The sequence below is a fragment of the Pteropus vampyrus genome, unplaced genomic scaffold (assembly GCF_000151845.1).
Source record: "Pteropus vampyrus isolate Shadow unplaced genomic scaffold, Pvam_2.0 Scaffold49, whole genome shotgun sequence".
NCBI classification, from domain to species: domain Eukaryota; kingdom Metazoa; phylum Chordata; class Mammalia; order Chiroptera; family Pteropodidae; genus Pteropus; species Pteropus vampyrus.
The window spans coordinates 4949074-4964825 of record NW_011888830.1 but is presented as its reverse complement, the minus strand read 5'-3'; positions in this window follow the sequence as shown (position 1 = coordinate 4964825).

Below are 15752 nucleotides of genomic sequence, written 5' to 3'. Positions count from 1 at the left end.
GTTGTATTTAATTGGAATTGATCTTCCAAATAATTTTGAACATATTATCTTTTTATAAATTTTATTTTGTTGGTTTCAAGTATGAAGTACATTGGTTAGACATTTATATAGTTTATAACATGATCCCCTTAATTGCTATTTCTTTTCTCTGGCTCTCTTTAAAAAATGTTAATACATGTATGAACTATAGCAATTCTATATTCATAAGAGCATTCGGTCAATTTATTTCATCAACTGACAGTGATAAATATTATTTATTTAATTACTATTATTATTTTCTTTGTATCTATGGGAATTTAGTGTCTATATAATTAAATCACTTGCAAATTAAGCAAGAGTCGTACTTACTCCAGAAATACCTTAGTATTACACCATTTATTTATGGAGAGAATTTTACTTTGAAATCTTTAAAAATCATATATTTGATGCCAGATGGAATTGTTTTGTGTAGCTTATAGCAGGAATTAATAGTTCTCTAAAGAAAAGACAGCTCATACCTCATCATGGCAAACAAATTTTTAAACAATTATGGGTGTGCTATGGCTCTAGAGAGAATATTTAAAGTCAAAAATGATAGAAAATCCAAAATAGAGTTTACATATAGACTAAGATACCAATATTAATAACAGCTTACGTATGTTAAATCTTTACTCTCTCCTAGGCAACGCACTAGGATATTTTTATTTATTAATGTGTATAATCCTCAGAGTAGCCTTGTAAGTGGTTATTCACTTTGCTGATGAGGAACCCAAGGCTCTGACTGATTCGTTGAGAAACTTACTGCAGGTAATAGAGATAGTAAGTCAAGGAGCCCAGATCTGAACTTATTCAGTCTGGCTCCAGAGCCCAAGCTCTTAATCTCTTTGCAAAGAAGTGACTTTACAGCTTTTCTTGCCACAGATGGTAAGGACCACTGCTAGGGTGGGTGAGGTTCAAGGAATTTCCTCCCAAGCAGGCAACAAGAATTGGGGCTCTCCTTCACAAACAGGAGATGACAGCTCTTTTAAACATAATCTACTAATATCTAAGGAGTCTTTTCTGATGGGATCCAGTGGGTTCACACCAATGGGTTAGATTTTTTAAATTACAATGCATTTTGTTTAGAAGGAGGATTAAAGTATTTGCCAAAATGATTTGTGTTGACAAAATGGCTTAGTACATTTGGCAGATTTATTTTCGAGAATGGAATAAATTAAGGTGTCTTGTAAAAGAACTGCTACAGCCACTGAAACAATTTCAAGTATTTCAGAAACTCTATTTTTATTCACTTTGCAAAATGTGCTCAGTTGAACTGCCAGTCCCTGTTACATTTCCATTTCTAAGCAATTAATTAAAATCCCAAATCAGTTTTTTCTTGATCATGCCAGCAGGAGTTGGTTACCATGGAAATAGGAAGAGCAGTAGTATTTGGAAGAGAAGAAAAATGGGTCGCATTGGTCTTTTATTTTGGAGACATCAGTGGAGGTCCAGAGGAGCTTGTTGGCTCTGCAGTGGGATGCTCGCCTTGGTAGCTAGTGGGCAGCGACACCTGGAAATCACTGACAGCCTGGGGATTACATTTCTCCCCCAGGAATATCATTTTGCCAGTTGAAAAAAAGTCATTAACTCAGCTTCCTCTTGTCTTCTATTGGTTAAACCCCCAATGTAATTGATTACAGAGTATTCTGTTGTGGCTAAGCAGGATTTTAAATCAATAGCTGGCTATATTTTGCAAAGACCCATCAAAAACTATTTATGATTATTATTTTTTTGTATGTCAAGCCAGTGTGCTTTAGAGAGAAAGCTCATTTCCGGACAACAGTGCCAACAAAAAATGACAATAATTGAAACTATATTTTTTTACATTTTGGAAAATGGAAGCTTATGGGGTATCATCTTTGTGTATTTAATCAAAACCTAATTTGGTGGGCTACGTTAAACACAGCACTTTCAGAAGGAAAGTAGAATTGATAATACTACTATGCCTGACTCAAACAAATTAGTACAGACATCAAATCATTATGTTGTGTACCTGTAACTGATACGATGTTTTATGTTGAAGATACCGCGACTTAAAAACAAAACAACAATTTAGAGTTGTACTAAAAAAAATCTACATCTTGCTAAAGACATGATTTTAATGACATAGATGATAACCATAAACTTCCAGCATTTATTAAGGGTTAATTATGTGACAGGCACCCACTGTTCCTGGTATTTTGAAAATATAAACCCTATGTTTCTTGCCAACATCATGAGGAAGATCCTCACGTTCACAGGTGCAGAAATTCTGTATTTTCATGGGCTGCTCAGTAGGCTGCCTGAGAAACCAGAAGATATTTAACTGCACTGGGCTATGCTAAGGTTACAGAGGAACTGCCCCCAAATTTGTCCTTGTTAGCTAATGTTTTTTAAAAATCATTAGGGAAAAAATTCAGATATTAAAAAGAAAGGAGAGAGCAAATCAGGATTTTATGTATCCCTCTAGTATGAAACCTCAGTTTGGAAAGTAGTCTAAATGCAATCGCAGTCTGTACATAGAGGTAATAATTAGAAAAATGGGAATTTTTCAGTACAGTTTTTTCTTATTGCTGTAGGCAGTCAATATAATGTTGCTATGTGTGTCTATTAAATGCCATTACATTTCCTTCATAATAAAGTCCTCAAGGCATATCTACATGTTTTATGTCCATAAATATTTTATAGTGATAATTAGGATAGGTGGTAGTCTTTTTTAGTTAATCTTTGGAAGAAAATAACATAGCTACAATTCCCTCTAGCTTACTCTAAGATGAATAGAAAGGTTCCCGGCCAGTATAGGTGTTTAGGATTTGGGTGCCATATCATACATGGTATACTAGTACAGCAAATACTTGTTGTGTCTCATAGCGTCTCTCCAGCTAACTGCTAGATAGGTAGCTAAACTGTGTTTCAAAAATATATGCACAGTAGAAAAAGTGATCAGGTATGCTAATATCTGGTGCTGCTGAATCCCATTCCTGACAACTTGAGCTCTCCTTTAATGGCCTGGATGCCTAAATCAAGGAAATGCCCAGATATCCCTGCCTGTAGGATCCTGGTTTAGAATTTCTTTTGTATCTTTCTAAAATCCTTCATATTTATCAAGCACATGCTAAATAAATAATACTCCACTACTCACTTTGGAGAAACCCAAGAAGAATAAGACCCAGCTATTTATTTCAAGGAACATAAAATCTTATCATTCCCTAGAACACAAAATATGGTGATTTGAATACCGTGATGACTTTGGAATTCTTGTTATTACACTGATCTCACAATGAAGACTCCATACACTACAGCCAAAGACAAATAGAAGGTATAAACCAACATCTGCTTATTTAATTTATAAACACCCACTGAGCATGTGTTATGTTCCAATCACAATATTTGGTACTGGCAATACTAAGATATATATGATACTAAAATGAAAGGCAATGTACCACAGCTATTAAACAATGATTTCTGATGCCTGGATAACCAGGTTTAAATTCTTATTCCATTGTTTTCTGTGGAAACTAATCTTCAAAGATGGATTATTTTTTTTAAATGTATTTATTATTATTTTTTAATTTTTCAATTACAGTTGACTTTCAGTATTACTTTATATTAGTTTTGGGTGTGCAGTATAGTAGTTAGACTTTTATATAATTTATGAAGTGATCCCCCTGATAGGTCTAGTGCCCACTTGGTACCATACATAGTTATTACAATATTACTGACTATATTCCCTATGCTGCACTTCATATTCCTATCAGTTTTATAACTACCAATTTGTACTTCTTAATTAGCCTTCCCCTTTTTCATTCAGTTACCCAACCCTCCTCCCACATAGCAACCATCAGTTTGTTCTCTGTATCTACAAGTCTGTTTCTGTTTTGTTAGTCCACTTATTTTGTTCTTTAGATTCCGTATGTAAGTGAAATTATATGGTAACTGTCTTCCTCTATCTGACTTATTTCACTTAGCATAATACATTCTCGTTTCATTCATGTTGTCGCAAATAGTAAGATTTCATTCTTTTTTTATGGCCGAATAATAGCCCATTGTATTTATGTACCACCTCTTTTTTACCCAGTCATCTATTGATGAGCACTTAGGTTGCTTCCGAATTTTGGCTATTGTAAATAATGCTGCAATAAATATACAGGTGCATATACCTTTTCAAATCGCCGCTTCAGACTTCTTTGGATAAATAACCAGAAGTGGATAAGACAACCTACCAACTGAGAGAACATATTTGCCAATGATACATGTGATAAGGAAGGAGTTAATATCCATGCTATGTATATATGGAACTCAATATCCAAATATATATATATTTATCTATATATTTATCTATATATATAAAAGGAACTCAATAGACATTAATTCAAAGAGCACATACAGGTGGCCAACAGACATATGAAAAGATACTCACATCACTAATCATCAGGAAAATGCAAATTAAAACCACAATGAGATATCGCCTCATACCTGTCAGAATGGCTATCATCAGTAAATCAACAAAACACAGTGTTGGTGAGGATGTGGAGAAAAGAACACCTTCCTGCATTATTTGTGGGAATACAAATTGGTGCAGCCCCTGTAGAAAACAGTATGAAGGCTCCTCAAAAAAATTATAAAATGAACTACCTTATGACCCAGCAATTCCAGAGACAGATTCTTAATTAACCACGCTTCTCATGTGCACATCCTCACTAGTCACCTTTCCTGAATCCGGAGTGTCTCTGAGACTCACATTTTGAGCAATAAAATGCATAGAAGTGACTTCCCAGACTAAGTCGTAAAAGTCTTGCAGCCTCCACCTGGAATTCTTCGGATGTTTTCTTTGGAGGATTAGGCACTCTTTGACATATCCCATTACCCTGAGATGTCCATGCTATGTGAAAGCCTCAGAGTAGCCAAATAGAAAGCAGCACAGAAGAGAGAGAGGTGAGTTTGTGAAGGCCCCCGGTGTTCTAGCCATCCCAGCTGAGGTGCCAGATATGTGAGTAAAGTAACCAACATTTTCGTCCATCCCAGTGGGGGTTTTAGATGACTCTAAGTCTAGCTATACAAACACAGTAAAGAATCACTCAGCTGATCCAGGTTAACATGCAGAACAGCATGAAATAATAAATTATTGTCTTAAGCAACCACATTTGGGGTTAGTTCGTCACATATAGATAACTGGAACATTAGACAAGTAAATTTCCCTTTGTTCAGTTACTTGGTTGATAAAATGGAGGTAATCAGCATCTGAGGGTGGGGAGCACTGATCCCCAAATTCCCCATTAAAAGAAAAAGGTTGCTTATCTGCTTCATGCAGTTTGAAATATCCTGGTAAAGAGCCTGGGGTTGTACATCCTGGGGTCGTGCTGTGTTATCACTGTGGGCTGGGATGCAGTTCCCATTTTATCTACATTATTTGAAGGACCAGGGGAGAAGTGGTTCCTTAAAAAATGGGGCATAACTTGGAAAAGAAAGGAAAGGGACAGGAACTAGTGAGACCACACATGACAGGTCCACTGTAGTATGCATTATTCATCAAATTGCTCGATTTCGTATTTTAAAGTATGACAATATTGCAGTTACATGAATTCTTCCCAGTGGTGACGGTTTAACAATGAAAAAGTGGCTACCCCTCTTTTACAGAGAAACACGTTTTTTTTTTACTTGAAATGGGTGCATTTTGAAATCCTATTTAATTTGGGGTATTTACTAATGAAGAAGGGAAGCGGGGATGTTTTCTGCTCCTGACATTGGGTTTAGCAGGGCGAGAATAATGTTATCTATTAATGAGCAGAGATGTTAGCTAAAGAGGTCTGGCTATGTTCCAGTTTGGTTAATTAAATCCTACCTGCTTAAAGTCTGTCTTTATTTTTAAATGAATATTCACTGTTACTTCTCAGGTGAAAAATTATTTGACGTTATGAGTTTGGGAACACTAGTTTATTTGAGGTAAAGAATTTCAGTTTCCATTTTGAGTTCAAAATGCCCAAGTTCCAGTCCACTATTCCATTCTTTTTGTGTAGACTTTTAGATACTTCTCTTAGGGCTATCGAGGAGGCACCATATATTTTCCAATGATAACACACTCTTTTAAAATAACTTCTTTCTCATAGTCATGGCTAACTGTGAAACGACCATTACTGATACTAACTGAACTTGGTCTGACCCATTAGATATAATACGTTTCTACAACACAATAATATCTGGATTTAATGGGTAATATCCAAAATGAGCATGTTGCAAGTAGAGAAAGAATCAAATCAAATTACCTCTATTAGTCATTATTGTGTGATGACCTATTTCATGGAATCCATTGGGCAATATGCCAAATCAATGGATTACAATTTGAAGACACAAGTTATGACTTATTTTTGTTGTTGCTGTGATAAGACATTTAACATGCACTTTACCCTTTTCACGGATTTTTAGGTGTACAGTACAGTATTGTTAACTAGAGGGACAACAATGCACAGCAGATCCCTAGCACTATTCATCGTAGCATCCCCACTTTCTCTCCCCAGCTCCTGGCAACCACCATTCTATTCTCTGTTCCTATGTGTCTGACTACTCTAGATTTCTCATATAAGTGGAATCATACAGTATTTGTCTTTCTATGTCTGGCTTATTTCACTTAGCATAATGTCCTCCATGTTCATCCATATTGTGACATACAGCAGGATTTCCTTTTTTAAAGCCAAATTGTATGTATATATCTATATATACACATATGTGCATATACATATATATGTTTGAAATAATATACACATATATATGTATATACATTGTAGGTGTGTATATATACACACACACACACAAAACAGAAATGGAGTTTGAGCTTGATTTTTAGGTACCATATACGTATGTATACATATTACATATTTACATTTACAAGACATCTTAATTCAGACAAGCCGCATATCAAGGGCTTAATAGTCCCTGGTGGTTAGACGATGTATTAGACAATGCGGCTATACATATTTAGCTTCAGCATCTGGAAGTATGGCAGTGTTACAGAAATGATAAAAACTAGAGGAAGAATAGAATTGTAAGAACAGAGTCAAGAATATTTTTTGATCCTGTGACATTTGTAATGCATAGAAGACATCTACAGAGTTGCAAGTTTACAGTCGGGTATTTTTAATAGCTGGTCAGTATTCAATAATACAGATATAATTTACATGAACAGTTGCTTGCCACAGGAAAGTTTAGAAAAGTATGCCATTACAACTGAAAACTAGTGTACTTGTAATTTTGCTTAGTTTCTGAAATATCCTTCAGATATTTATTCCTAGAAGTGGAATTCATGGGTCTTATCATATTCCAACTTTAAAGGCTTTTGGTATGATCAATTTCTCTCCAGAAATACTAGACAAATTTATTCTCCTATCAGCAGTACACAGCAAAGCTATATTCTGTATGTTCTCACTGTCACTGAGTATTATCAGATTTTAGGCCCCATAATGTCTTGAAAAGCCCACTTTCTATAATGAAGAGTCTTTGATCTGATGTTGGTAACACACACTGAATAGAAAAGTGTCATTCCACTAAGAAGCTCTGGTTCTAGTGGAGGGAACTATTAAAAGTATATTCAGTGAAAAATATATGTGGCTTTTTGCTTGTTTTAATACTTTTTTTTCTTCAAGCCAACGTTAGGTATCAACAATTTAATAATTTCATAGGATAAAGCTGGTGAAATTAGCTTGTTTTATGTGCACAGAGGTGGGTCTATAAAATAGTATAAATTTTAATCACTAGATATTTGCCTCAAAATGATTTTTCTCAATTTAAGAAGCACTTAACAACTGATCTATAAATTTTTATTTTCAAATATGTGACCAACTTTTGTAAACGGAGTTCTATTTTTGTTATACCTGTGTATTCTCCTGGATCATTTGCAATTTGTATTCCCCCCCTCAATTCATAAGTTAAAGAATTATTCCTTAAAGTTGATGCTAATGCTTCTCTTCAAATTTAGAAAAGGTTAAAATCTCTAAAAGTGTTATATGTTCATTTATTCATTGCACAAACACCCAATAGTGGGTGCAGATAAATCAATTATTAAGAGAAAACATGCACTGTCTCTTAAATCTGGAGGCTTAGACTCTGGTGGGAAGCAGATATTCATAAAATAATGACATGAGTAAATATGAAGTACCAATTTTGTTATGTGGTATAATATATGAATCCATGGTAACACAAAAGCTTAAAATAGAAGAATTTGGTCTACTCAAGAAGGTTGAGACGGCTTCTCTGAAGAAGTGATAACTGATCCAAAATTTACCGATGAGTGGCAGTCTATTAGACAGGGAGAAGAACAAAAATTATTCTGTGCCTTGGGAAGAGCCCATGCAGAGGAAGGGAAGAACATGGTACATTTAAGTTCCTATCAAAAGGCTAATGTAAGAAGAGCAAGGGAAGTATGGTGACGTGAGTCTGGTGATGAGAAAGGAGCCAGACCACACCGGGCCCAGAGGAATGTGATAGCATGAATACATTTATTCTCAAAGCAACAGGAATCGGGGTGTTTCATGATCAGCTATTAATTTTGAAAAGATCACTTGACTAACATACAGAGAACAGATCAGAAGAATGAAGAGAAAATCAGTGGGTCATTTAGGAGAAAATGTACAATAATCCAAAACAAAAAAAAAGGGGTGATGCTGAACTTGGATTAGAGGCTGAGATTGGTTAGGGACATGGAGATAAGTGAATTTCTTTGAAAGGTAACTCTAGTGGACATGGCGACCAAACAGATGTAGAGTTAAGCTTGGTCTTTAGATTTCTGGATGGTTGGTGAAGAAAGGCGGGCATGTGGAGGTGTCTGTAAGCTCACTTTTGTATATCCTATGCTTAAAATATCTATGAGCCCCACAGTAAGAAATATCAAGTAGACGATGACATGATAAGAGGGATGCTCATCTGGTAAGAGCACCGAAGAAGAGATTTTTCTCAAAGCAAAAGTAAATCAACAGTTCAATAGTGTTTATAAAACATTCCTTTTCTGAAATCAGAGAGGAAAGCAGTAGTCCAAATAACACAGAAATCAATTATTATGACACTCACTCAGGTTATATATAGAATAAGATCAATGATAGGATGATAGATTGATGAATAGATGGAGAAAAATTGATAGCTATAACATTATAGATAAATAAGTACATATAAATATATAAAGTATATATAAAAATAAATATATATACTTGTTTCATCTATACTGCAGTTTTTTTATTCATGTGCAAACACTTAATAGGAAATAAATAAATAATGATCAACATGCATACATGTGCATATACCTATGGGAGCTTTATTTTAAATATTTACAACTAGTGAATTTGAACTTTTGCATCTGAGTGTAATGCCAGATATTCTAGTATAATTATTTCTTTTATAGTCTGTGTCCAAAGTAAATTAAATGTGTTAGAGTCTTTATTTTGATAAAAAGCTTAAGATCCAATGTGCATCAAAAATATTTAAAATTTGTGTTTTCCTTCCTTCTCCATTACAGGATGAAATGGAATGGATGTGGAGTGGGAAGCCTTTCCAACTATATTTTGCATTTCAGTAGCAAATCAATTTGAATTTAATAAGAGAAATCTAGATTACTTGCACATACAAAACTTTTAGTTTACATTCCATAGAACCTTACCTAGGCTAGTGCATTGCTACAGATGCTGTAATCAAGTACCACAGGCTGGAAGGTTTAAATAACAGAAATTTATTGTCTCCAAGTCCTGGAGGCTGGACGCCCCAGATCAAGGTGTGGGCAGGGTTGGTTTCTTCTTCCAATGGCAGTGAGGGAGGATGGGTCTCAAGCCTCCTTCTTTGGCTCGTAGACGGCGTTCTTCCCCCTCTATCTCTTCGCATTGTCTCTTCTGTGCATGTCTCTGTGTCCAAATTTCCTCTTATAAGGGCACCAGTCATGTTAGATGGGGGCCCGCCCAATGACCCCATTTTAACTCGACTGTCTCTATAAAGACTCAACCACCAAACACGGTCACATTTTGAGGTACTAGGAGTTAAGCTTTCAACATGGATGTGTGGGGGTGTCATATTTCAATCCATAACAGCTAGGGACTTGAAAACAAAATAAATCTATGTAGGTGTATGTACAGGAATAGGTATGTGAGTGTGAGCATGTACCTGCAAATTATGGACATATGTATGTTTATATATAAATGCATACATATGCAATTATATATTTTTCATTATGTTTATTTCTCTTGGAAAATTTATAAGAAATAAATGAAAATATCAGACTAATAACATTTTCTTTTTATCTACTGTTTTAAAATTTAGAAAGCTACTGTATTTCTGAATTCTCACTACACTCCATTTGCATATTTTTTAAATGTAGACTTTCCTATGGTCTAGTATAAAAAAATCTGAGGAGCAGCTCCTTCAGATTAATCCACTTATCGTTTGCCACGAGAAGAAAAGCCTGCACTAACAAGAAAGAAACGGTCATGGTTAGGTATCCCTCTCCTGGGCAGATCATTGCCCCATGAGTGTTTATTCTAAATGGGTGTATGCCACAGTGATAAACACTTGGTTATTTCTACAGGATCTGGCGGTAAACTGAACACCATAGAAGTAAAGCAAAGTGAGCACCAAAGACGATTTTGAAAAATATCCATCATCACAGTTTCCATACTTAGAGTAAAAATAAAACTGAATCTTCATAGTAATTATAACTAATCCCTGACAACATGTAATAACATTTCATATCCTATTTCTCGACAGTCACATATCTCTCAAAGTTCCATCATGTTTTTGCCTTATTACATCAATTTACTTCTTTTGGCAGTTTTATCGACTATAAAGTCATCCATTTATAATCTATCTACCATACATACATTTAATTTATCAACACATTTACTCTGTTCTCTAAAATAATTTCAATGGACCTTAACATAAAGTTAGGAATAATCGCCAATGTTTTAACACGATGTCTCTATTTTCCTCAATAAGTAGGTCTTTCTCCTCTCATTTTATTAGGAGGCACAATTTTTTTTTTTTTTAAGAAGTGTATCCTTGCTGCTAACTAGACAGTAGAAAATTACAGGAACATTAGACAGACCGGTCAGGAGGCTGCCGTGGTCCAACAGGAGAGGTGACAAGAGTGGTTTTGAGTAGATGTGGAACAGATTGAGAAGGAAGCTGGTTTCAGGATACGCTTTACAGGTAAACTCAAAAGTGGACGAAGGATTGGGGAAGAAGGGTGAGTGAGAGACAGAAGGAGAAATCTAAGTGATCTCACAGGCATCGCTGGGGCATCCAGATGGATGCTATTTCCCTCTTAATAATATGGAAAGCTCCACTTTTCATGTTAAATTTGTGAAGCCCATTAGGCACTTCCATGAAGACAGTTACCGATAAACACTACTGATCGGGGTAGAATCTGGGGAGATATAGTTCTGGGCGTCAACAACAGGATGATGCCATTTAAAGCCATGGACCTGGTGAGATTCCCTGGACAAATGTGTAGATAAAAAAGAGGATCCAGAATCTAGACAAGTCACATTAGCAAACTAGGTATTTATTTGATGGGCCTTTAAAACATTGATTTTTCTTAGAGGATTAAATATTGTTTTTCTAAAGATCCGATCCAAGTACTTTTCATGAGGGCATCTAGATTAAAGAGACAATCAATTTTACTTTGCACTTAATGTGGAATGAAAAAAGTTCCTTCAGTGTTCTCCCACATCCTTATCTGCTCTCTTCAATGCACAATCGTAATTTTTCATTTCCCCTTTTCTTCTCATACTCAGATATTACACCCAAGATTTCAAATGGAGAACACTGGCACATTCATATACTCGATTTCAGGCAGTGTGTAAAACAGTAAAATATATGAAGAAGAAGAGTTTTAAGGGATTTTACATTTTGCTTGAAAAATGGTGATACTGAGAAAAACGATGTTTCATTAAAGGCTATATCTGGATATGTGAAAACATTAATGCCTTCAGAAATACACCAACGCCCATACAGACAGAAAATGAAGCATGGAGAGTGTCTGTCTCCTTTGAACGCTGGGGCTGATATTCGGTACTCTGTGGGAATGTTTTACTAATGCTGAAACTGCAGTTGGCCTTGATCTGGATAGCGCCAACCAGTTCCATTGGAATTATTGTATTGTATGATTATTGTATTGTAAGTGCTCTTTTGATTTTCTAATAATTAGCATAAGCCTGAAATCTGAATTCAGAATAACACCTAGATAACAGCAACTTCACACTCATCCCCAACCTATGAGAGTAAAACCATAACAGTGAAAACGGACAGGTGACATACTTGACCAGAACACAAACTGTTCCAGTCACTCTCTTGTGCTATATTCAGATTTTTTGAATCAAGCACATAAACTGGGGTGGCTTTAGGCTGAGTACAAACATATGATTGTTCATATATCCTCCCTCTCTTGAGTTCATTTATTTAGGCATACAATTTTGTGGTTTTATCTCTGCCAAAGATCCATCTGATCTGATGTATCAGATTTCATATCTCACAATTGTAGCAAAAAAAAAATCTTTCATGGAGATACAGAAAATTTGAGACAAAGGTTTTTGTTATCAGAAAGATACCTACAAGAGGATTAAAGTTTTTCTTTCTAGATTCAATCTAGATGCAATATGCATCATGTCGCCTCAGGCACACCACATTTAAAATAGAACAACTGCTGATATGGTGATGAGCTGTGATGTATGGAGGGCTGTTTGGGAAGCAAATGAAATACCTTATTCTTACTAGTAAAATATAGCATCTGAGAGTAGATTGTCTTACTTCTTCTGTGTTGGTAATAGCTACGAAACTGAAAATGTTGATAACGCTCTTCGCTATGGTAAGTTTAGTTCCCAGGCACCTCTTTCCAAATCACGAGGAGATAATACACTACTAATTCAGAGAAGGCCAATATGTGGCAACTCTCATGGATATAAATAAACTCACAAGTTGTAATAAGACCTGCCATGTCCCCTAAAACCCTCAACAATAGTCCTTCTACTTAAATCCCATTTGGAATTTTGGAAACCATGTGTGCATTCTAGTCTATGACATATGTTCTAAAATCAGCACATGGGTGCTGGACAGCTACACAGGTATGATGGAAATGAAGCATGAGCACAGACCTACAACAGGAAGCCTAGTTAGGGAGCAATGAAAGAGTGAAGTAAATACAATTTGTTCCTACTTAAATCCCCTCAATGTGAGCTTACCATGCGTCTCTATTTAAAACATGAGTTTATACTGAGTGTTCATGGGCCTTCATACCCATGCACTTAAAGCAGGGTAATGATGTGTGCCAGTGTGCCTAGGATGGTCCTGGCCTACGGCTATTGTCCAGACATAGTCATCACCAGTACCCTCTTTCATTCTCAAAAGTTTTCCCATTTGGACAATACATTTTACGGTCACCCTATTTATGAGGAAGTCCATGGCAGGGATGTTCTGCAGGGAGCAGAATCGTATAATACCAAGGTGAATGTTGAGACCAGTTTCTAGTGTTGTCTTAGCATAAATGATGGAGAAGTTGAACTTTACTGAAAAGTAGATCCCTTTTCCCCCTCAAATCAATATGCTTGTGGCAAATGAAACAGGTTAGGAAGGAACTGATCAGAAATGAAATTCAGCATTCCTGGTGCTGAAAAGAAGAGTAGGGATATTGGGGGCAATAGCAAAGTCAGGGCAGAATGTTCTGAAACCAAGGTGGGTGGTATTTTAAGGGACAAATAAGTTTTTAAATGGGGTTTAAAGTGGTCTCAGGAATTGTAGGATAGATGCTAGAAAATAAAGCTGCAGTGAGAGCACGTGCAATATAAGCTGAAAGACCATTAGCAACAAGTTCTGAGAAACAGTTATCTCCTTAAAATGACACACCTGTAATCATCACCGAAAAATACGGGCTTAGAAATTCAATATCTATGGCCAGTGCCACTCACAATCGAAGCTTTAAAAATGGTGGCGTACACCCAGACCAAGACAGGCATGCTTATCTTAAGAGAAAGCGTTTACTTTTTAGATATATTTGATTCTATATTTTTAATTAAAAAATTTATATTCTAATTGCTTTAGAAAAATCTCTCATCTTGTTTTTCTTTTTTAGCTTAATTAGGAAGAAAGGATTGACCACATCTTCCAAAATGTCTGTGTGTCTGTGATGAGTCTTGGCTGTGTTAGTTGACCATGGGATGTTGGACGGCACCTGACCCTTATTCTGAGCAAACACACACACACCCTGGCCAAGTGGGCAGCAATGCACCAATAACGACTAGAGGAGGCCACCCAAGATTCAGCTACATTTAATCTTTATTACATAAAATTCTGACTCTCCTGTAACAAGCATGCAAGGAAACAAAAGTCCTTTTTCTCTTTATGAAAAAAGCTAAACATGACCATCCAAATAGATAAGGAGAACCACTGAATTGAACCCAAATTTGGGAAGTTAGGAGGCATTCGCTAGCAGATGCAGAAAGAGGGCTCTGGTTCTAAAAGGCTCAGTCCGTCTTTAAGTCTCTTCTAATCTGATTTATACGCATAATTCATAATGCTTACAGCTTAAGCATCCTAAGTAGAAAGGTTTACATAAATTAAGAATTCATTTTTGGGGGGGTTTTGTTTTGGTTTTATGTTCTATGTCTGTGAATGCTAATAAAGTACAATACAACAGCAGGCTTGGGAGAATTCAGTTTCTCTTCACCTACTGAAGTCTCCAAGAAGTCCCGATGAAAAAGCATGTGAATTCTAATGAAATAATTATTTATTGAGAATGTTTGACTATGTAACCTTTTCCCAATAAAACCCTATTAATGGAAAAATCTCCCTATCTAGGAATAGGGATATTTCTTTGTATCATTTATTTTTTTCTTAGAGGCCTATATCGAAGAAGATTCTTCCAGAAACACTGACTCACCTAAGATATGGTAGATTACAGAGTGAAAAGAAAGTCAGACTATTAAAGCTAACCAGAGAAAAAAATGATCAACAATATTTGGGTCATTCTAAATAGTACACATTTTCATTTTCATTTTAGAAATCAGGAGTGTGACTCCTATCACATGAGCAGCACATTATTATTACATTATCCCTAAAATTAGAGATAAAAATATATGCATTAACTATTCCTCATGCATTTTTTCATTTTTAAAACGTATATATTTTAAATTGATTCAAACTGAAAGGAGTTATTTTGTAAGGTTTTTCTTCATGAATGCTGCTGATATTTCCAATGTATAGTCCTTTTTAATTTTAGGTATCACATGTTACTCTTGTACCCAGAGGCTCCGTGGCTGGCACCATCTTACTGAGTATTTGCTGCTGTTTCTTGCAAAAGAGCACTGCCTCTGGCTTCCTCCGTGAACTCAAAAGACCCAACATCGAACTTGGTATTTATATAGCATTTAGTGACATTATAAAATATATCTGGCTATTGGATTTTTATAATATTTAATCTCCAAGGAAAGCATGAGAGCTAAAATGTCAATCTGTAAGACATTTTGAAAGAGCGTTTTTTTCGTTTTGTTTAGTTTTGTTTTTTAAGCTTCATCATGATACAAAAGGCAGTAATCCTTGGAGAATCTGTTTTTCTTCCACAATAAAAGGAACAAGAATGATGACAAACTTATTTCTTTAACTCAAGTTGAAGCTGTCTCTAGAGAATTGCAATGTGAAGAAGACAAATGTTAACAACTCATTCTAGAGAAAACTAGTTATGAAATCACAGGCATCTTAAACTTGGACCGAAATTGCCATTTTGTAGACTGGTAATT